The 22,753-nt window shown below is 40.7% G+C and overlaps 1 long non-coding RNA gene across 1 annotated transcript; it reads right to left on the bottom strand.

The window, feature by feature from the left end:
- Positions 1-278: 278 nt before the first annotated feature.
- LOC126262897 (uncharacterized) lies at positions 279-11,582 on the bottom strand. The gene is made up of 3 exons (XR_007546780.1): positions 10,742-11,582; positions 9,514-9,801; positions 279-482 (listed from the first exon to the last, which is right to left on the bottom strand). It is a non-coding gene; the product is annotated as an uncharacterized LOC126262897 (long non-coding RNA).
- Positions 11,583-22,753: the final 11,171 nt, after the last annotated feature.

A 22,753-nucleotide genomic window follows, 5' to 3' on the forward strand; every position in this document is an offset into this window, starting at 1 on the left:
AGAGGACATGGAACACCTTATATCCAATTAATTAAGGAAACTTGCAATTAATTTGGTTTTTTAAAATTTGCTTAATTTACTTACACACAAAGTTTCAACTCTTCATCAAAATACCAAACCTCTCAACTCCAACAGCTTTTTTTGTTTCATTTCTTCTGTGACAACAATGGGAGTGTTGTAAGACGATATTGAACACAAGACTGATTTAAATATTAAAATGAATTTTATGAAGTAAGCAGATATATTCAAACAAAGGATTTTGTTAACACAGTATTTACACCATAACACAATAACATAAAAATATGTATCAATTTATGGTCATAGCCTAAGAAAATAATATATTTTCAAGACGATCATGAAGACAGCTTTCTTGATTCTTCATAATGAAAACATCCTGCTTCACCTTATCTTCAACTGTTGTGCTGTCCAATTTTATTTCACCAATACTGGAATAATATGATGTAATAGTTTGTATTTACTTTCTGAAAGAAACAGAACAGTAGGTATAATCTTAAAGAACAGAGGAACTTCATTATTTTTATTACTTGAAAGTGAGATAAAATAAATTAAAATTGATTATAAGTTCTTCCTAACCAATTCTACAACCACTTTTTATCAATTCAGTGCTATGAATATCAATTGTTATTCTATAATATTTGCAGTTTAGAATTGCTGAGTCATGTAAATATAGTTTTGCTATGCCAAATGCCCTGAAATTATAACTTATTAATCCTAACAACAGCAAAATTTTTGATTTGTCACACATTCAATTTGAACAGTTTACAATGGAGTTGCCAATGGTTGAATATTGCTATGAATTGAGAAGTATTCAAAATGTACCTTGTAATAGATATTCTCAGAACATTTGTCAGCAATATCCACAGTTGTCATTGTTGGGAAAGCAACAAAGCTCAAAGAAGTAATGGAATTACACATATGTAACTGATATACTAATACCTACTATGGCCAGAGATTACATTGATGCCAACAATGAAATGTCTCTCACAGCATCTGTTTCCATCATGATATATAACACGGGACATACTCATATGCATTCTCTCCATATGAAGTGCCCCCGTCTGCACCTACTGAGTGCACATCCCATATCCCTATTACTTTTGTTCACACAGTCTGCCTGCTTAGCTGGGTAGTATCATGCTTGCCTCTCGTGCAAGCTGGCCTGGGTTCAATTCCCGGCCAGGTTGGAGATTTTCTCTCCCTCCCTCCCTCCTTCCTTTTTTTATTTTTTCCCCCTCATACGAATTCTAATTTCTGAATCATATTTGATCCCAGTAATTTGAAGTATTGGCTGGACTCTGTGTCTGCTCATACAAGATTTTGTGCTTAGTCATTAGTCTGTGTTGGGAAAAAGCAGATTTTTCAAGGTGTTTGTACTTTATGTACTGCTTATGCTCAGTACAGCATCATTCTATATAACTGCTGCCATATTTACGTGGGATACTGTAAACAACTGTGACTCTGAGGCCATGACTATCATTCACTGGGCACACCTCTTTGATTTTCTCAAATGACTGAACGATTCATCAGATTTTATTCAGTGTTGCTCCACATGATGAAGGGAGTATCAAGCACTGCTCTTGCTATGCTGTTTGTGTGGATTTTGATTTGTGTTTTCCGGAGAGCACTTAATTAATTTCATTTGCCTGATAGCCATTGTGTATTAAGACAGAGGTTGGATAGTTTATTTTGGTGCTGAGATGCTTCTCACTCTATAAGCTTTTAGAATATCACAGTGTAAATGGAACTGTAAAGAAGCTAAACTTCTTAGATATTTTAGCTGAACAGAAGTTAGATCAATCCACCCAACTGATGTATCATAAACCAACCCACAATGACCACCGTCTCAATTTACTTATTTATTTATTTATCCATCCGTAGACAATCAGGATTGTATGGATGTTGTCAACATAATCATATACAATAGGTACACAAATTTATAATTAACACAATTGGAATTCATGGATATTGTAACATAAAGATACATTGCTAAACCACTTAATAACACAGTTGATAATTTTTACATATAGCTATATATTTACATCATTCCAAGTAATCCTTGACAGTATAAAAACAGTTTTCCAAGAGATATTTTTTTAGTGATTTCCTGACTCTATCTATTTCATTTATGTCTTTGATCCCTTGTGGAAGATTGTTCTACAGTTTAATTCCATTATATAACATGCTATTTTGAGTTTTTCATTTGTTTTTCCTATAGAGGTGTAAGTGTTGTCTGTGTCTGGTTTCATATGCATGTGTGGAACTGTTTATCGGGAACTGGTCAATGTGTTTTTTATGTATATTACTGTCTGAAAAGTGTATTCACATGGAACTGTCAATATACCCAAAGATTTGAATAACTCCATGCAATGGGATCTATTGCTATCTTTTCGTTATGATTTGTACGGCTCTTTTTTGCAACTTAAATATTGTTTGTTTGTTCTGCTCTGTTGATCCCCAGAACGATATGCCATAACTAATTATAGACTGGACATATGCAAAATGAACAGCTCTAGTACACGAGCTACAACAAACTGTATTTATTATCCTAACTGCATAGCATGCTGAAGCTATTCGCTTTCCAAATACCACAGTGTGCTCGGTCCAATTTAGTTAAGAGTCAACATGCATGCCTAAAAATTTTGTTGATGGTACACATTCTATGTGCTGGTCATTAATTTTTATCTTGGTACTGTTCAGTTTTCTGTTTAAGTAGAAACTATTACTGTTGGTTTTTTTTTCCAATTATGGTTAATTTATTAGCCTCTATGCACTGGCATACATACTTAAGCGTTCCCTCAGCATTTCCACTGAGTACACATGGTGACTGAGCTTTGATTAAGATGTTACAGTCATCAGCAAACAGTACGGATTCACCATGTTTGACACTTTGTGGAAAATCGTTGATGTATATTAAAAAGAGGATTTGACCGAGCACATTTCCTCGGGGGACTCCTATATTGATGTATTCTGGGTTTGAAAGGTGTGAAAAGGTATGATTGGAGTTAGTTTGAGTGATCTCTACCTGTTGGACCCTATTTTGCAGGTTCAAATGAAACCACATGTTTGTTACTCCTAGCGCATTTAGTTTATTTAGCAAAATTGTGTGGTCTACTGTGTCAAATGCTTTGGTCAAATCAAGGAAGAGCCCTGTTATGTGGTGTCCTTTGTCTAGTGCTTTGAGGATAACATTTGAGAAATGAGCTACAGCTAAATTTGAGCTTTTGCTAGCCCAGAAACCAAATTGCTCTTTACGCAGAAGATTAAACTTTGTTAAGTACCCCATGAGCCTGTTTTTCATCATGGTCTCTATGACTTTTGAAAAGGATGACAGTAACGAAATTGGTCTGAAATTTTCTGTGTTTTCTGGGTCACCTTTCTTACATATAGGTAGGATTTTTGCATACTTTAGTATGTCTGGGAAGCAACCTGGGCAGAAGGATTCATTGATGATGTGCACTAAAGGGTCTTTGATGTTGTCCCTCAGTCCTTCAGTAAGCACACAGGCACTTCATCTGTGCCTGCTGAATTTTTGCATTTTAGGTTACCCACAACATTGCTGTGGTTGGTCTTATCATCATTGTGTGTGTGGTATTTTGTTCAGCATTTGTAAATGCTTTGTTTTGTTGAACTTCTGTTGTAGTTTGGTTGCTATGTTGCTGAAATACTGATTGGCAAAGTTTGCTAGTTTTTGGGGTCATTTATTTTGGTATCATTGTGTTGAAACTGCATTTTTTCCTATTAGTTTCCTGTTTGATGATTTCCCATGCTACTTTGATTTTATTATTAGCTTTTTCTATAAATTTTTCATTTTGGTACCTTTTAGCCACTAACAGTACTTTTCTATAGACCTTTCTGTATGTATGATAATAGTTATGAAATGCTGAATCGTTAAGGTAGTTTTTCATTGAGCTAAGGTGCTTAAGAGCTTCAGAGGATTTCCTTATCCCATTTGTTACCCAGCTGTTATTGTTGCATGAGTTAGTGATTCTTGAAACTTTAGGAAACACTTCTTCAAATCTGAATTTAAATATTGACATAAATTTTGAAAACTCCCATTTATAGTAGTTTCTCTGTACGCTTCCTCCCATGTTTCACTGTTAATCAGTGAGACAAATAGAGCTCTTTTTGACTTAGAAAAAAACTGTACTGTACTTGTGTATTTTAGTGTTTTTATTTAGGTGGAAGGAGTATATAGAGGGTTTATACAAGGGCGATGTACTTGAGGACAATATTATGGAAATGGAAGAGGATGTAGATGAAGATGAAATGGGAGATAAGATACTGCGTGAAGAGTTTGACAGAGCACTGAAAGACCTGAGTCGAAACAAGGCCCCGGGAGTAGACAACATTCCATTAGAACTACTGATGGCCTTGGGAGAACCAGTCATGACAAAACTGTACCATCTGGTGAGCAAGATGTATGAGACAGGCGAAATACCCACAGACTTCAAGAAGAATATAATAATTCCAATCCCAAAGAAAGCAGGTGTTGACAGATGTGAAAATTACCGAACTATCAGTTTAATAAGCCACAGCTGCAAAATACTAACGCGAATTCTTTACAGACGAATGGAAAAACTGGTAGAAGCGGACCTCGGGGAATATCAGTTTGGATTCCGCAGAAATGTTGGAACACGTGAGGCAATACTAACCTTACGACTTATCTTAGAAGAAAGATTAAGGAAAGGCAAACCTACGTTTCTAGCATTTGTAGACTTAGAGAAAACTTTTGACAACGTTAACTGGAATACTCTCTTTCAAATTCTGAAGGTGGCAGGGGTAAAACACAGGGAGCGAAAGGCTATTTACAATTTGTACAGAAACCAGATGGCAGTTATAAGACTCGAGGGGCATGAAAGGGAAGCAGTGGTTGGGAAAGGAGTGAGACAGGGTTGTAACCTCTCCCCGATGTTATTCAATCTGTATATTGAGCAAGCAGTAAAGGAAACAAAAGAAAAATTCGGAGTAGGTATTAAAATTCATGGAGAAGAAGTAAAAACTTTGAGGTTTGCCGATGACATTGTAATTCTGTCAGAGACAGCAAAGGACTTGGAAGAGCAGTTGAACGGAATGGACAGTGTCTTGAAAGGAGGATATAAGATGAACATCAACAAAAGCAAAACGAGGATAATGGAATGTAGTCAAATTAAATCGGGTGATGCTGAGGGGATTAGATTAGGAAATGAGACACTTAAAGTAGTAAAGGAGTTTTGCTATTTAGGGAGTAAAATAACTGATGGTGGTCGAATTAGAGAGGATATAAAATGTAGATTGGCAATGGCAAGGAAATCGTTTCTGAAGAAGAGAAATTTGTTAACATCGAGTATAGATTTAAGTGTCAGGAAGTCGTTTCTGAAAGTATTTGTATGGAGTGTAGCCATGTATGGAAGTGAAACATGGACGATAACCAGTTTGGACAAGAAGAGAATAGAAGCTTTCGAAATGTGGTGCTACAGAAGAATGCTGAAGATAAGGTGGGTAGATCACGTAACTAATGAGGAGGTATTGAATAGGATTGGGGAGAAGAGAAGTTTGTGGCACAACTTGACTAGAAGAAGGGATCGGTTGGTAGGACATGTTTTGAGGCATCAAGGAATCACAAATTTAGCATTGGAGGGCAGCGTGGAGGGTAAAAATTGTAGAGAGAGACCAAGAGATGAATACACTAAGCAGATTCAGAAGGATGTAGGTTGCAGTAGGTACTGGGAGATGAAGAAGCTTGCACAGGATAGAGTAGCATGGAGAGCTGCATCAAACCAGTCTCAGGACTGAAGACCACAACAACAACAACATTTAGTTCTATGCCTAATTTTAATAACTGACTGGACACAGTTTTCATCATCCTTCCCAAAAGAGAACTATCTGAGTACCCTGATACATACTGTGTGAAAACCATCTCAGTACCAAAATAAAGCATCTAACCTCTGTGTTCAGACAAAGTTGGTTGTTAGGCACATGAAATTAGTACAGCTCTCTCTAGACAATCTACCTATGGAACACAACAAGATCAGCATCTGACATTCCTTCTATTGCCTGTAACAATATCAAGTAAAAACTGACAAAATCCTGAATGGACTTGGGATTAATACTCTTTTTCACCTGCCTAAAAAATCAAAAAAATGTTTCACTCTGTGAAGGGTAGTCATGGCTTCAGAGTTCCAGGTGTTTACAATATTGCATGTGATTACTGCAGCAGGTATGTGGGACAGTCTATGAAACAATCCCCGTGCTGTACTGAACATAAGCAGCACACAAAGTACAGAAATCTACAAGCATCTATTCCCAAACACAGTCTAAACACAAAATCTTGTTTGAGCAGACACGGATTCCGTCGCCACTTCAACTAGTGGGACTCAGTCATCAAAGAAGCTGTTTGAAACTGGAACATGTGTGAACAACTTTAATAGAGGTATGGGAGTCATACTCAGGAGCCATGGAAGTAATCATGTGCTACAAAGAGACTGCATAAGAGTATTATATGTGGTGTATCAAAAAGAATCATCCAACTTTTTAAAAAAAATCATAACTATCATGTTATTTGAGATATGTGAATCAACAATGTACTGTTGGAAAGAGCAAACTCTTGACTTTTACATGGTTCCCGCTAGATAGCAGCAGTGTACACCCGCTTCAGTTCTAGAAAAAATGGTGTCAGGACAACAGAAAGTATTTTGTGTCCTACGTTTTGCTCAGTGAGGGTTCAGTAATACCAGTTCAGCATGACTTTCGTACTAGGTATGGTGTGGATTCTCCTGTAGCACAGAGCATTACATGGTGGCATGAACAATTCCAAAAACAGGTTGTTTGTGTAAGGGCAAATCGCCTGGCCATCCCTGAATGTCTGACATAGACGTTGAGTGCATCCACCATAGTTTCACAAGGAGTCCACAGAAATCCATTCGCTGTGCATATCGATAGCTCAACATGCCCCGGATGTCCATCTAGTGTGTGTTGTGTCAATGTTTACACACGCAACCATACAAAATTCAGCTACTGCAAGCTCTTTATGAAGGTGACAGACAACAATGGGTGGAGTTCTGCAATTTCGTTCTCGGAGAGATGGAACAACCACATGAAACTGTACAACATGAGAGGGGCTCTCCAAAATTTAAAGTGTTTTGTGCATTTTCATGGGAAAAGGTGATGTTCAATTTTTTTGCTGAGAACACTGATACTGGAAGCACATATCTCGGTATACTTGAGAACTTTTTTTTTTTCCTACAGTTGGACACTGATTTGAATGGCTTCATTTACTAGTGTCTGGGGAAAGAATCCATATGGCACATGTGGTGAATCAGGTGCCAAGGTCACGAATGTCATATTGTAGAGCATGCTCTGTAACAGGATACTGCGAGTTGCCGGAACATCCCTCTACCTAGCCCCATTCATCCTAATTGATAATTTGGTGGTAGTCATGCCAATATAGAACAGTGTTCACATAATAGCTGGTATGTAACATGTATGGTTTCACAGGTGGCTTTCCCTTTGATAATATATGTTTTTCCAGTTACAGGGTTATTATAGGTGGTGGTAGGAGGGTGCTTAGGGCAAGTCTTGCAGCAGAGATGGTCACAGGGTTAGGGACCATAGGGTAGGGAGATGGGTGTAGGAGAAGCATAGAGCCTGACAAGAATATTGTGGAGATTGGGAGGGTAATAAAAAGCTATTCTAGGTGAGGTGGGCAAAATTTCAGATAGAATGGATCTCATTTCACAGCATGATTTTAGGAAGTCATGGCCCTACTGAAGTGACTGATGAACACATTCCAGACCAGGATAATACTGAGTCACCAGTTGTTTTGTGGAGGGATCAGCAGTAGCAGGATTGGATGTGATGACCGGGAAACTAAGCTGGTGGGGTCATTATGTGCAGTGATGGCTGAAGTGAGAATGGTGGTGTACTGCTGTAAAGAATCTGCATCTGAACAAATATGTTTGCCTCAGATGCGAAGGATGTATGGGAGGGAATGTTTGACATTGAAAGGATGGCAACTGTCAACATGTAATTACTGTTGTTTATTAGTAGGTTTAATGTGGACGGAAGTATGTAATGAACGTAAAATTAGAGAGATTTGAGCGTGCACGGAGACTTTCCGGCAGTCGTTCTTCCCGCGAACCATGCGTGACTGGAACACGAAAGGAAGGTAATGACAGTGGCACGTAAAGTGCCCTCCGCCACACACTGTTGGGTGGCTTGTGGAGTGTAAATGTAGATATGTAGATGTAGAAGTGTGTAGCTGACCTTCAGTGAGGACGAGATCAACATCAAGGAAAGTAGCATCGTATTCAGAGAAGAACCATGTGAAATTTAATTGGGAGAAGGTATTCAGGGATTCCAGGAATTTTAGCAGGTCAGCCCCACCATGAGTCCATATGTTAAAGATGTCATCAATGTATCAAAACCAAACCAGGAGCTGAAGACATGGATCCCAGGAAAGCCCCCTCTAAGCGACCCATGAAAAGGTTGGCACAGGAAGGAGCCGTCCTGGTTCCGTACCCCTGATCTGTTCGTATGTCTGCCCCTCTGAGGTGAAGTAGTTGTTGGTAAGTATAAAGTTGATTAAGGTCACAAGCAAGATGTGTGGTGGGAGTGGGATGAGCACAGATTTCAGATGACCTAGGAAACAGATGGTATCTTTGATGTAGGAGGGAAGTTTTTGTACTATTGGTTGAAGAAATAAGCAGACAAAGTGCATAAAACAGCAGTCTAAACTTTATTAGCCATTAGTGAAATAATTACTAACTGTACCTAAGGCTAAAACAGTCAGCTACCTGTATAGCAACCTCATATGTGTAATGTACACTTGACGCATTTAGAGGGACCCCACAAGTCTCAACCCCCAAATGTAAGTCTAAGAAGTCAGAGCTTAGTTTGTCATAGAACTTCAAAGTCTCTGGTTCCAAATTTCCACTCAACTTAGAACTATAGGGCCACAATCAGTTATTGGAACAATGCTGCTGACTGTGAGTTTCACTGAAACTCTCTAAGCAAGGCTGGTCTTCTCTACCTTCTCTGACAGTTGCAGGAATGATCCAAGCGTAACCTCAAAGCCTAGATGACAAGCATCATTTTTTCCAACTTGTACCATGATGTGCAGTTGCTTGCACCCTGTTCCCTCAATGACTGTCAGAACAACCTCTTTAATATATCGAATGAGGCCCCCAGGCATATATACTGAGCTCTGTGGTATCCTTCCCCGTCTATTATAACCATTTTCCTGAGGGGTATCATTATTTGCCATACATCTAAAATGCCAACAATTAATAGATCCCTGCCCTTTTATATTTGCCATCCCTTGAAATGGAACACTGCATGCATACCATGTTTCCTAACCGACTAAGGGTCACTGGCTCAGTTTCAGTTTCAGTGGAAGACAGCACCTTGTAATACTAGAGGCTGCTGACCGGAGCCAGTCAGCCCAACTACACTAACAGCTTCTTTAAGTCGTTGCACTTCTTTAAGCAGTTGCAACACATCTTTATCTCTGCCTACCTATGATAATGAGTTACGGCCCACAGAGACACACACATTCACAGAAACACCAGAGATGCAGAGGCGAGGCAGGTGACCCAGATAGCTTCCCAGAGTGCCCAAGAGAATATTCCAAAGTGCCCCAGAGAGCTAAAACATGAAGAAGAATCACTTCTCGGCTTTTGGTAAGATCAATGTGTAATCTTTTTATTTGAGGTCAACACTTTATTTATGATAATACAGAATTAAGTCACAAAATAGAGATACATCTTCACAACAACCATGTCCTTTACATCAAAAATACACAGGCTCATCATCATCTACATTCCTGCATCCATGAGTATGTATATACAAAGCTTGCACAGGAACTAAATAAGAACTACTACCACCTACAACTTCACTGAAATGAAAAGTACGATAACAAATTACATCTCTATGAGCAAAACTCTCAGGGCCACTGTACTCACTTATGCCTCCACATCTAGCAAACACAACAGTTAACCAACCATTACAGTTACCAGGCGGAGTATCACCAGCCAGAGTTACAGCAAAATCAAACCTAAAAACACACACAGTCCATCAATAACAGCACGTGAAGCAATGCCTTTAACTATAACTTTATTCTTCATTGTGATAACAGCACGCTTCAACTCAACTATACCCTTATACACAGTCCCACAAGTGCAATGATAGTGACACCCCATTGTGAGCTGTTCAATGCTGTTGCATGTATACAACCCCAAGCCAGCGTTGTGATGATATCAGCTCTGCAAGGCTATTTATATCCTAGCAAGAGGACTTCCTGCCATTGCACAACTGGAAATGAATTCTTCTCAATCAGTGGTCTAAGTGATACTAGAGACCACTGACTAGAACCAGTCGACCCAACTACCCGAACAGGGTCTTCAAGTGGTTGCGCTTCTTTAAGCAGTTGCGTGACTGAACGCAGCAGGTCTTTAACTCCGCATACCTACGGCAATGAGTTATGGCTCACAAAGACACACACATTCACAGAGACACAGAGGTGTTGCAGATGGCCTAGAGAACACCACGGAATGCCACAGAAAACATCCCAGAGTGCCCCAGAGAGCTAACACACCAAGAAGAATCACTTCTTGGTTTTTGGAAAGATCAATGCGTAGTCTTTTTATTCAAGGCCAACACTTTATTTACAATAATACAGAGTTAAGTCACCAACTAGTGATACATCTTCACAACAATCATGTCCTTTACACCAAAAATTTACAACCTCATCATCATCTACTTTCCTGCAACCACGAGTATGTATATACAAAGCTTGCACAGGAACCAAATAAGAACTACTACCTCCTACAACTTCACTAAAATGAAAAGTACAATAACAAATTACACCTCTATGAGATGTTATCACAGTGAAGAGTAAATTTAGTTAAAGGCATTGCTTCGCATGCTGTTATTGGTGGACTGTGTGTGTTTTTAGGTTCTAGGTTTGATTTTGCTGTAACTCAGGCTTGTGCTACTCCACCTGGTAACTGTAATGGTTGGTTAACTGTTGTGTTTGCTAGATGTGGAGGCATAGGTGAGTACAGTGGCCTTGAGAGTTTTACTCATAGAGATATAATTTGTTATTGTACTTTTCATTTTAGTGAAGTTGTAGGTGGTAGTAGTTCTTATTTAGTTCCTGTGCAAGCTTTGTACTTGTGGCTGCAGGAAAGTAGATGATGATGAGACTTTACATTTTTGGTGTAAAGGACATGGGTGTTGTGAAGATGTATCACTAGTTGGTGATCACTTGTTGGTAAATGGGATGAGTAACATCCTGAGTTCTCCTTGTCTGCCTAGACCTACCATTGACACACTACTCACAGTCAAGAGGACAAGTAGTGATGGTCCTGAACTTTACAAAAAGGAGATAAGATCCACAGGAGAGGACAGCATTCAGGGTAAGGTACCTTTTGTATCTTTGGTACTGGTACTTGACTCTCAGAGGCTCATATAACACACCAATCTGCAGCAGCTTCTGATCACTTAACAGGAGACAAGGTGACTTCCAGCTTTTATGAACATCAGCTAACTCATTTCATGGCTAAGAATAGCAAACACACTGGAGCTATGCTGTAGCTGTTGCAATATTTTATGAAACAGTAAACAAATAACTTTAAACTAAATTTGCCGTTTCTCTTTTATTTTATGGTTTTAAAATTCTACAAGCATTACCAGTTACCTTTAAGACCTGAAAAGAATAAACAGATTACTGGTTTCTTTGAATGTTTTTGAGGTTATGGTTGCTAAAAACACTAAAACAGCACTAACTGATGAGAAATTCAAACAGTAAAGACACTGCTAAAGGAGTAAATTAAATGTAACATGATAGGCTACTTTTAATGTATCTACACTAACTGCAAATTACAAACACTAATTTACTATGAAATATGTTATGCTCAAATCTCATAAATTTTAAAAATTCCCAAAAATATGTGTTTATTTATGTACATATGTACTGAAATTTGGAGTTAATGATTTTTTAAATGAGGCTTCTACTGCTAAAATTGTATAAGTTACAAAATCCTTTTTTAAAGTGAATACACAGTGAAGTTAAAAACAGTTATTTTTGAGCAAGGATACTGCAGGCACATAACTCAGTGGATATGACTGGAACAACATCACTACCCTGAGGTAGCTCAACTAACCTCTTTGAACTTGCAATTGGTTTGCTTTGATCTATGTTTGTGACAACATGGTTTATATCTTGTAGGACAATAAAATATATTTGTTTGGAATCATATGACATGGTTGTTGTTATTGTATGTAACTAGTATCCCGAATACCATTCCTCCTACAGTGGTGACCCCAAAATTCCAACAATGCTGTGTTTAAAATGTAAAATCTCTTACATTGTTCCATTGTCTTACAATAACACAGCTTAACCATTTCCTGCTCCAAGAGACATCAATCTCACCTCAACATCAATGCCCGTGAATTCCACGAACCTTCCATGCCTCAGTTTGGTACAATTTCCCCAAAACCTGTGTGAAGTGTCTGATTTGGCAGTGTATAGTAAACCAATGACAATGTTTCCATGTCTACCATGTTGGGCTCACACTGCTTCGCACCAAACTGGCCAACAATATGTGTCAAATTTACATTGTGATCTTACAGTGACAGCATTGTTATGATGCCGGGTGATGATTTACATAGCAATTCTGCTAAGGTAAACGAATACGATTCCAGTTGAACAATGGCTTCCTGCCATCCAATTCATCAGTACACATAGTGCTCTGAGCTTCCAGCAGGAAATAATGACACTTATTCCTGTGGACCCGTGAATCTACGTGTTTTGCAAAACTATGCGGACACCCACCAGAGCGCTACAATAGCTGCCCACCAACGGCCCCCACTAAATGATGGTCAAACTGTTTCCAATGACTACCACCTCCCAGGCAAAATAACATGGATATGTGTGATCTTCCTGGACATAAAAGTGAACGACCCAACACAGACTATGTAATCATGCAGCATTCGCTTGCATTATCTGCGTCACAACTGCCACCATGTCACCTGGGTGACATCATACCTTTGCCACCCACCTAGTATTCACTTTTAGCCACCACCTCTATGCATGACATGCACACACTGTAATTCCTCCATGCATGCATAATGCCTGCATTCAGCACAATTGTTTTATTTGTTTTATTTACCCATCAAGTTCCATAGGCCCAAACTGAGTTAATTCAGCACCTAACCTAGTCTCAATTAACTGCAACGAATCAGACAGAGGAACGTGATTGAAGAGAGAGACCACATCAGAACTCACTAAAATATCAGAGTCATTCAACTGCCTTGTAGCTGTGGCATGGCATATATTGGTCAAACTATCAGGACCATGGAGGACCAATGTACTGAGCATAAATGACACACACGATTACAGCAGCCAAGTAGATCTGCTATTGCCAAACATTGCTTGGATACTGGTCACCCCATGTTATATAATAACACCAAGATATTGGCATGCACGTCCAGCAATTGGGACAGTGTTATTAAGAAGGCAGTTGAGATTAAATTAGTGAGCAACCTCATTAACAGCGATGGAGGTTTTTGTTTAAACTCTGTTTGGAATCCGCCTCTCTCCCTTGTCAAAAGAAAGAGTCAATGTTACCTCACCTGCAAGTTCATAGTCCCACTATCTATATCTCTGATTTTGGTCATCTTTGATGGCACTAGTGTTCAGTGTGTGTGTTATCTTACCAGCATCAGTCTGAGAACCGAGTTTTTAAATTTGCATGTGTGTCACCTGTCCATTGCAGTTTGCCTTGAAAATCACAGGGTGTTCTTCCACCAAAATATCGGCGGTCGCTGAAAGTGTTACTTGGCTGAATTCCCGGAAGTTATTTGAAAGTTGTATATACCATGAGACACACTCCACAGGTGTCACTGAGGAAAATGACAAATTTGCAGTACTTCTCAATCACCAATCTCATTAGTGACTTTCTGCTTGATGTACACACACAGACAAACAAGTATATGACTGTCAGGGCATTTCTGGTTCAATGCTTACTCTGCTCACTACAGCAATAACTTCATATAATGATAAGTGAAACCTCACTTGACCACAATACACCTTCTGATCTGTGGTGCAATCTTCACCTGCAAATTGATCTGGGATTTGTGGCTATTAAAACTGCTGGAGAACTTTCAAACAGCGATGCTCATGTATGAGGACGCTCCACTAGCTTTCAAACTACGTCTGGCTGACAGAATGGTGGCACTCGCACATCACTGCTCGTCGGTTAATCCTCATCGTAATTGCTCTACAGCTGGCAGTGCCCCGTCTACATTGCCAACAACACAGGACCCCAGCTGCACCTATCTGACGCCCCACCTGCACTCCCGGCCACTATTACACACCCCCTACCACGCAGATGCCTACCACCCAACATCTACCACAACTCACCGAACCTCACAAAGCCAGCACCCACTACTGCTCTGTGTGGTCTTCTAGGTGACAAACATAAACAAATGCCTACAGTGCAGTCTATGACTGTTGCAGGCTCTTCCCGGTCACCAACCTGTCAGTCAAAACAAACCTGCACGTACCGCCACTGCTGGTTCCACATTCACTTTCATTCTGATGCGCTACATTGCAGACAGCCGTGCTCATACCCAAACTGCCTGATACCAGTGCACCAGGTCGCTTGTCCTCTTCATGCTGCCACAAATCATGACTTTGTGATAGCATCAGCAAGTCTCATTTGCAACAGGGCTCTTGACTCTTTGTTTACAATGCACAACTGAATTCTTACCTTCTAGTTGACAATGGAGCCAACATCAGCGTGAGTCCACTGTCTCTCACTCCTACTACACTTTTGTGTTCACCCATGCAATTCCAAGCAGCTAATGACTCTGTGATACTGGTGGTTGGGACTGCATCCATCACTCTCAATCTCAGCAGTCAGCCCTATGCCCTAGACATTCTTGATGGCTGAAACAGTGGAACCCACCTTAGGAGCCGACTTCCTTAGGACCATTTGCTCCCAGACCTGCACAGAGCTCTGCTCCTGCACCACAATGGCCAATGACCGATTAGCGGCAAGACCAGCAACTCCCTTCTTGCCAATGATATTTTGCCATCTCCTACTTCTTAGTCAGAGATGCCTCTCAGTCTTGTCTTGAAATGTCAAACGCTTCTGGATGAGCTCCACATGATACCTGCCATGCACTCTGAACTTCAGAGTTCCAACTTGGATAAGCAAGCAACCAGTGACCTTCTCCGTTTCACACAGCTTCATACAGTTCAACAGTAACTCACCATTCTGCAACATCTACACCCACTGCCCAATGACAAAGATGTTACATTGGTCTCAAAACAGGTCAGTCAAGTGCTATTACGTTATTGTGCTCACTCGACCACACCCAGAGTTATTGACAGTGCCTCTGTGACCAGGTTCTCTTTTATGGAATAAATCAACAGGTCCGGATAGAATCCCAGTTTGACTTTACAAATAGTTCTCTAAAGCATTGGTCCCTTACCTAGCTTGCATTTTTAGTGAATCTTTTTGCCCACCACAAAGCCCCAAGTGAATGAAACAAAAGCAGGTGGCTCCAGTATATAAGGAGGGTAAAAGAATGGTCCCACAAAATTACAGACCAATATCCTTAACTTCTATTTGCTGCAGAATCCTTGCACATATTCTCAGTTAAAATATAGTAAACTTTCTTGAGACTGAGAAGCTTATGTCCATGAATCAGTATGGTTTTAGATAGCATCACCATGCAAAACTCAGCTTGCCTTTTTTCACATGATATACTGTGAAAATTTGGATGAAAGGCAACAGGCAGATTCCATGCTTCTAGATTTCTAGAAAACATTTAACATGGTGCCCCATTGCAGGCTGTTAACGAAGGTACCAGCATATACAATAAGTTCACAGATATGTGAGTGGCTTGAAGGCTTCTTAAATAAAAGTAACTCAGCATGTTGTCCACAATGGTGGGTTTCCATCAGAGACATAGGTATCGTCAGGAGTTCCCCAGGGTAATGTGATAAGACTACTGTTGTTCTGTATATACATAAATTATCTGGTGGACAGGATAGGCAGCAATCTGTTGTTGTCTGCTGATGATGCTGTGGTGTATGGTATGGTGTTGAAGTAGAGTAACTGTAGGAAGATGCAAGCGACTTATGCAAAATTTCCAGTTGGTGTGATGAATGGCAGCTAGCTCTAAATGTGGAAAAATGGAAGTTAATGTGGATTAGTAGGAAGACCAAACCTGTAATGTTCAGATAAAGCACTACTGGTGTCCTGCTTGACACAGTCAAGTTGTTTAAATATCTGGGCTTAATGTTGCAAAGAGATATAAGGTGGAATGAGCATGTACAAACTGTGGTAGAGAAGGCGAATGGTCAACTTCAGTTTATTGTGAGAATTTTACAAAAGAGTGGTGCACCTGTAAAGGAAACCAAATACAGAATGCTCGCGCAACCTATTTTTGAGCAACGATTGAGTGTTTGGCTTCCGTACCATGTCAGACTGACGGAAGACATCGAAACAATTCAGAGGGGGGCTGCTATATTTGTTACCAGTAGGTTCAGACAATACTTATGTGTTACAGGGATGCTCAGGAGGACTCAAATGGGAATCCCTGGAGGGAAGGCAATGTTCTTTTCGAGAAACACTCTTGAGAAAATGAAGAGAACCGGCATTTGAAGCTGACTGCCGAATGATTCAACTGCCACAAACACACATTGCATGTAAGGACCATGAAGATAAGATATGAGAAATTAGGGTTCATATAGAGGCATATAGACAGCTTTTCCCTTGCTCTATTTGTGAGTGAAACAGGAAAGAAAATGACAAGTAGTGGTACAGTAGTGTCAGTGTCATCGTAACTTCCGTCTGCTTCACGTCTGCTGGGCAGCAAGCTACCTTAATTTAAGGATTAACTGTATTTTTCTTACTTGTCACTTCTTCTTCCGTGTGTTTTTGCTTTTAGGAAGCTTTAATTGTCGAGTGCTAGTAATAGTGTTCCATAGATTTCGTGTTTGTTTTGAATACAGTCAGAGAGAGTCCCTTTAGTCAACCATAGTACCAGTAGTGCTAGTGTTTGTTTTCAATACAGTCCAGAGACAGGTAGTGCTATTTTCATTGTTGTCTACAAGAAGTGGCTAGCAACCACAGTTTAGTCAACAATCAGCCGCCTTTAGTGAATTAGCAGTCTAGTTAAAAGCTGATTAACTCTCTACAGTAAATTGATTTCCTAGGATGGATAGGATGTGTGACTGCTGTGTACGGACGCAGGAGGAGCTGGCCACTGTTCGCGAACAGCTGAGCATGTTGATGGCTGCGGTCAGCCGTCTTCAGGCTGCTGCCTCAGAGTGTAGCGGCAGTGGGGAGTCTGGTGCATCGCATGGTACACCCCAGGTGTCACATGCTTCACCCACTGTCCCTGCTGTCAAGACATCTTCGCGGGTACCGGGTGCGGTTGGGCCACCCTCTCCCCAAGGGGAGTGGCGGGTTCAGCGGCGTTCGCAGCGCACGAGGCGGAGGGTAAATGTGGAGGCTGGCTGTGTGGCATCGCCCGTTCTGCCTGTGAGGGGACATGTGGCCGCTCCTTCAGCAAGGTCCAAGCAGGCACACGGGGGGAGGGGTTTATTAGTTATTGGGAGCTCCAACATTAGGCGGGTAATGGAGCCCCTTAGGGAAATAGCGGAAAGGTCGGGGAAGAAGGCCAGTGTTCACTCTGTCTGCTTGCCGGGGGATCTCATCCGAGATGTGGAGGAGGCCCTGCCGGCGGCAATAGAGAGCACTGGGTGCACCCGACTGCAAATCGTTGCTCATGTCAGCACCAATGACTCCTGCCGTCTGGGTTCAGAGGTCATCCTCAGCTCGTACAGGCGGTTGGCGGAATTGGTGAAGGCGGAAAGCCTCGCTCGCAGGGTGGAATCAGAGCTAACTATTTGTAGTATCGTTCCCAGAACTGATCGCGGTCCTCTGGTTTGGAGCCGAGTGGAAGGCTTAAACCAGAGGCTCAGACGATTCTGCGGAGATCTGGGGTGCAAATTTCTCGACCTCCACTATCGGGTGGAGAAATGTAGGGTCACCCTGAATAGGTCAGACATGCACTACACACCGGAAGCGGCTACAAGGGTAGCGGAGTACATGTGGAGTGCACATGGGGGTTTTTTAGGTTAGCGAATTCCCTCCCTAGGCCCGACAAGATGCCTCCTGAGACGCGGCAAGGTAGGAGTAGGCAAAATGCAACACGGAATAAGAATATTGATGTGCTAATAGTAAACTGCAAGAGCGTCTATAGAAAGGTCCCAGAACTGCTCTCATTAATAAACGGTCACAATGCCCATATAGTACTAGGGACAGAAAGTTGGCTGAAACCAGACATAAACAGTAATGAAATCCTAAACTCAGATTGGAATGTATGCCGCAGAGACAGGCTGGACAGTGAAGGGGGAGGCGTGTTTATAGTGATAAGAAGTGCAATAGTATCGAAGGAAATTGACAGAGATCCGAAATGTGAAATAATTTGGGTCAAGGTCACGGTTAAAGCAGGCTCAGACATGCTAATTGGATGTCTCTACAGGCCCCCTGGCTCAGCAGCTGTTGTGGCTGAGCACCTGAAGGATAAGTTGGAAAATATTTCGAGTAGATTTCCCCACCATGTTATAGTTCTGGGTGGAGATTTTAATTTGCCGGATATAGACTGGGAGACTCTAACGTTCATAACGGGTGACAGGGACAAAGAATCCAGTGAAATTTTTTTAAGTGCTTTATCTGAAAACTACCTTGAGCAGTTAAACAGAGAACCGACTCATATTAGACCTCCTGGTGACAAACAGGCCCGAACTATTTGAAACAGTTAACGCAGAACAGGGAATCTGCGATCATAAAGCGGTTACTGCATCGATGATTTCAGCCGTAAATAGGAATATTAAAAAAGGTAGGAAGATTTTTCTGTTTAGCAAAAGTGACAAAAAGTAGATTACAGAGTACCTGATGGCTCAACACAAAAGTTTTCTCCCAAGTACAGATAGTGTTGAGGATCAGTGGACAAAGTTCAAAACCATCGTACAATATGCGTTAGATGAGTATGTGCCAAGCAAGATCGTAAGAGATGGAAAAGAGCCCCCGTGGTACAGCAACTGAGTTAGAAAACTGCTGCAGAAGCAAAGGGAACTTCACAGCAAACATAAACATAGCCAAAGCCTTGCAGACAAACAAAAATTACGCAAAGCGAAATGTAGTGTGAGGAGGGCTATGCGAGAGGCATTCAATGAATTCGAAAGTAAAGTTCTATGTACTGACTTGGCAGAAAATCCCAAGAAATTTTGGTTTTATGCCAAAGCGGTAGGTGGATCAAAACAAAATGTCCACTCTGTGACCAAAATGGTATTGAAACAGAGGATGACAGACTAAAGGCCGAAATACTAAATGTCTTTTTCCAAAGCTGTTTTACAGAGGAAGACTGCACTGTAGTTCCTTCTCTAGATTGTCACACAGATGCCAAAATGGTAGATATCGAAATAGATGACAGAGGGATAGAGAAACAATTAAAATCGCTCAAAAGAGGAAAGGCCGCTGGACCTGATGGGATACAAGTTCGATTTTACACAGAGTACGCGAAGGAACTTGCCCCCCTTCTTGCAGTGGTGTACCGTAGGTCTCTAGAAGAGCGTATTGTTCCAAAGGATTGGAAAAGGGCACAGGTCATCCCCGTTTTCGAGAAGGAATGTCGAACAGATGTGCAGAACTATAGACCTATATCTCTAACGTTGATCAGTTGTAGAATTTTGGAACACGTATTATGTTAGAGTATAATGACTTTCCTGGAGACTAGAAATCTACTCTGTAGGAATCAGCATGGGTTTCGAAAAAGACGGTCATGTGAAACCCAGCTCGCACTATTCGTCCACGAGACTCAGAGGGCCATAGACACGGGTTCACAGGTAGATGCCGTGTTTCTTGACTTCCACAAGGCATTCGATACAGTTCCCCACAGTCATTTAATGAACAAAGTAAGAGCATATGGACTATCAGACCAATTGTGTGATTGGATTGAAGAGTTCCTAGATAACGGAACGCAGCATGTCATTCTCAATGGAGAGAAGTCTTCCGATGTAAGAGTGATTTCAGGTGTGCCACAGGGGAGTGTCATAGGACCGTTGCTATTCACAATATACATAAATGACCTTGTGGATGACATCGGAAGTTCACTGAGGCTTTTTGCAGATGATGCTGTGGTGTATCGAGAGGTTGTAACAATGGAAAATTGTACTGAAATGCAGGAGGATCTGCAGCGAATTGACGCATGGTGCAGGGAATGGCAATTGAATCTCAATGTAGACAAGTGTAATGTGCTGCAAATACATAGAAAGATAGATCCCTTATCATTTAGCTACAAAATAGCAGGTCAGCAACTGGAAGCAGTTAATTCCATAAATTATCGGGGAGTCTGCATTAGGAGTGATTTAAGGGACTCCGGAACGCCCTATACTTGCAGTGTTAAAATAACGCTTATAAATTACATCTTACCTCACAAAGTATTTGAGGTAGGAAGTTGAACTTTTTACAGATTATTTATTGGAATATGGGCTACAACTTAACACAGGGATTTTACAAAATTTTAGTTCCGTTATTAAAGATGATTTTTTTTCAATTGCAATGAAAATTCACAACTTTTTTTGCAATTTTTTATTTATATATTCAAAAATATACAGTTTTTTTGGAAAAAGGCTGTGTTAAATTATGCAGAAGGTACTGTGTAACATTTACTGAAAGTTTGAAACAAATATGTTTGGAAGATCCTTAGAAAACATGTAATTAGTATGAGAAAATAAAAGTTTTGGGAATCGAGCGACAAAGATTGGATTAACTTTTTAGTGCATTCCAGGTCCATAGGATGGATTATCTTCATCCTCTGCAAACTCCTCCTCTAGCTTCCTCTCGTTCCTCCTCCTGTTTACTCTTGCTTGTATTTCTAGACTCTTTACAGCCCTGTCTGCAGCCCGAAGGCGTTCCTTGTCTAAAGCAAGCATCGCTCGTACCATGTTAGAACCTATCTTCATTCCCATATTTCTAAATACCTTTGGCTTTCCAACGTTTCTCCTTTTCTTAAAAGCCTTCAGAGGATTTCTAATAACTTTACTTTTACTCATTATTATACTTCAACAAAACAGAGACTCAAGAAACAGAATTAATTACGAATATTTTCGAGATAACGACAGAGTAAATAAACATGAAACAATCGACAATCACACCAGTGATATATATTGAACCATCACAGGTTAGCCACAACACACACTTTATCTCACATCACTAAAATGTACCTGATGAACACAGGCGTTAATAATAACACCATTTGACAGCAGTTTAACAGCGCCACAGTGGGTCACGCCCATGTAGAACACATTTCAAAAAAAATTTAAAAATAGTTGTAGTCTTCGGAATTGAATAAATTATATATCTATTAAAAGGTAATAGTCTGCAGATTCAGAAAACGCAAAAAAGTAAAAATTGAACTTTTCATGATTTTGAGCCTTTCCGGAGCCCCTTAAAATGGAATGATCATATAAAGTTGATTGTCGGTAAAGCAGATGCCAGACTGAGATTCATTGGAAGAATCCTAAGGAAATGCAATCTGAAAACAGAGGAAGTAGGTTACAGTACGCTTGTTTGCCCGCTGCTTGAATACTGCTCAGCAGTGTGGGATCCGTACCAGACAGGGTTGATAGAAGAGATAGAGAAGATCCAATGGAAAGCAGCGTGCTTCATTACAGGATCATTTAATAATCCCGAAAGTGTCACGGAGATGATAGATAAACTCCAGTGGAAGACTCTGCAGGAGAGACGCTCAGTAGCTCGGTACGGGCTTTTGTTAAAGTTTCGAGAACATAACTTCACCGAAGAGTCGAGCAGTATATTGCTCCCTCCTACGTATATCTTGCGAAGAGACCATGAGGATAAAATCAGAGAGATTAGAGCCCACACAGAAGCATACCGACAATCCTTCTTTCCACAAACAATACAAGACTGGAATAGAAGGGAGAACTGATAGAGGTACTCAGGGTACCCTCCGCCACACACCGTCAGGTGGCTTGCGGAGTATGGATGTAGATGTAGATGTACAGGGTACCCTCTGCCACACAAGTTTCAGTGGCTTGCAGAGTATCAATGTAGATGTAGATGTAGATACAGATGTAGAGGTGTTACAGTAACACCTATCTCAATGCCCTCAGCCCCCACTTCACACCAACGCATCCAGCCACGGGCTAGTTGTACCATCTGACACAGACAATTCATCACATCAGCACCACCCCCGACATGCCAGTCTGCCGTCACCCCCACTGCCCATCTCCCAACAAAGTTAAAGTAGCAAAAGATACCACAGGCAAACTCTTGCATGCTGGTATTGTATGGCCATCTGTCAGTGCCTGGACTTCCACTATTGAGGTGTCCTAAAAAAGTATAATACTTGACAACTGTGTGGTGATTATCAGTACCTCAATGCCGAGACTATTAATAAACCGAACTTACATGACTTCACATATGACCTTTCTGGAAGCACTACATTCAGTGTTGTTTACTGTAAAAGGGCCTATTTACAGATACTTGTGGCTGATGAGGATATACCAACTAGTGTAATAATCATGTCATTCAGTCTGTTTGAGTTTTTATTTATGTCTGGATTAGAAAATGTGGCCCAGACCTGGCAGAGGTTTATTGACAGCCTCCTATTTAAAATGTCCTTCTGCTATGCTTACCTAGATGATGTG

The sequence above is a fragment of the Schistocerca nitens genome, chromosome 6, assembly GCF_023898315.1.
Source record: "Schistocerca nitens isolate TAMUIC-IGC-003100 chromosome 6, iqSchNite1.1, whole genome shotgun sequence".
Classification (NCBI taxonomy): Eukaryota; Metazoa; Arthropoda; class Insecta; order Orthoptera; family Acrididae; genus Schistocerca; species Schistocerca nitens.